Source organism: Lipotes vexillifer, unplaced genomic scaffold (genome assembly GCF_000442215.2).
Source record: "Lipotes vexillifer unplaced genomic scaffold, Lipotes_vexillifer_v1.1 scaffold1598, whole genome shotgun sequence".
Classification (NCBI taxonomy): domain Eukaryota; kingdom Metazoa; phylum Chordata; class Mammalia; order Artiodactyla; family Lipotidae; genus Lipotes; species Lipotes vexillifer.
This window is the reverse complement of record NW_006799777.1, coordinates 55,797-57,247: the sequence shown is the minus strand read 5'-3', so window position 1 is coordinate 57,247 and position 1,451 is coordinate 55,797. Positions and strand designations below refer to the sequence as shown.

The 1,451-nt window shown below is 35.8% G+C and overlaps 1 protein-coding gene across 1 annotated transcript in view; it reads left to right on the top strand.

Annotated features, from left to right (window-relative positions):
- Window positions 1-1,451, top strand: part of CNTN5 (contactin 5) — a 533,631-nt gene that overhangs the window by 480,621 nt on the left and 51,559 nt on the right. The window lies entirely within an intron of this gene.

Below are 1,451 nucleotides of genomic sequence, written 5' to 3'. Positions count from 1 at the left end.
AGAGTGTGAGAGGTACATTTATTTTCCATAAAGCCACCTTCCTTCTTTAATGTTAACTTTATTATCAAATATAGCTAGGTAGCTAACAGAACAATGCGTTAGAATATGGAGATGGAAATAACTATTGGAGAAAACAACCAATCCCTGACCATCTCTAAGAACAATGATAAAATGTACAGAAACATACAGAAAAACTCCTTTCCCCAGTAAGAAATCTTCCATGAGCACATCCTCCGACCTGTTCTTCTGTTCATATGCCTCTTCTTCAATAAAACTTTATGCCTTGTTTTTGATTTCTGCAGAGGTATTAACTTCCCAATACCTGACCTTCACTGAGATCAAACCTCTCTAAATGGAAGTGCCTTCCCTGTCAGTTTTATGTCTTAGTCAGCTGGGGCTGCTATAACAAAAATACTGTAGACTGGGTGGCTTATAAACAACAGAAATTTAATTCTCACAGTTCTGGAAGATGGAAGTCTAGCTCTGGAAGGCATTGGTGGATTCAGATCTGGCAAGGGCCTGCTTCCTGGTTCATAAAACACAATTTCTCACTATATCCTCATGTGACAGAGAGGCAAGACAGATCTCTAGATTCTGTATTACAAGGGCAATAATCTGATTCATGAGTACTCCACCCTCATAGCCAAGTCACCTACCAAAAGCTCATCTCCTAGTACCATCACATTGTGTTAGGAATTCATCACATGTATTGTGCGGGAGGAAGGGGTATAAACATTTAGTCTATAGTACTTTGATATAATAGGCTTTGTCTCTTTTCCTTCACTCAATACATAGTTTTTCCTCAAATCAAAATTCAAAATAAGAAAATGTAGCAAAAGTTTATTGTGTGTCTATTTGTCAAACATTGTGCTAGGCAATATCTGGTAACTGTTCCACTGACTAACTAGTTAATGACAATTACTGTTTTCTTTGGTGTGCAATTGATGCTCATTTAACAAATTTAAATGTAAGCCATGGAGTACAAGTCTCTTGAAAAAATTCTGTATTCTAATTTTTTCATATGTTAGTAAAGCACAACAGTAATTGAGAAAAACCTAGAAGAAAGGTCTTACATTAATTTCACCGAGATTTTCTGTGCAAAGGCCTCTGCAGAGCATTACCAGTGACAAGATTTTCCCGACCACCAGACCATATGACAGTTTTCCCCAGCATATTACATTCTAGTGTGGAATCCAAGGACCTTTGTTTCATATACATGACTAGTTGGAGCAAATTTGTTTCACTTCAAGAGTTTTCAATACTCCTGATGCTTTTCTTAAATACCAACTGATACCATTTAATTTTTTAATCTTATACCTTTAAAGCCTTTTAAATTTCCAGTGACTGCCAAGCTATTGTTCTATGTTGGCTTTCAATGTAATATAAAGATTGGAGAGTTTCTATTGCTCTAGTTATCCATAATCTTTAAAAATTTAAAGATTGGAAAGAGT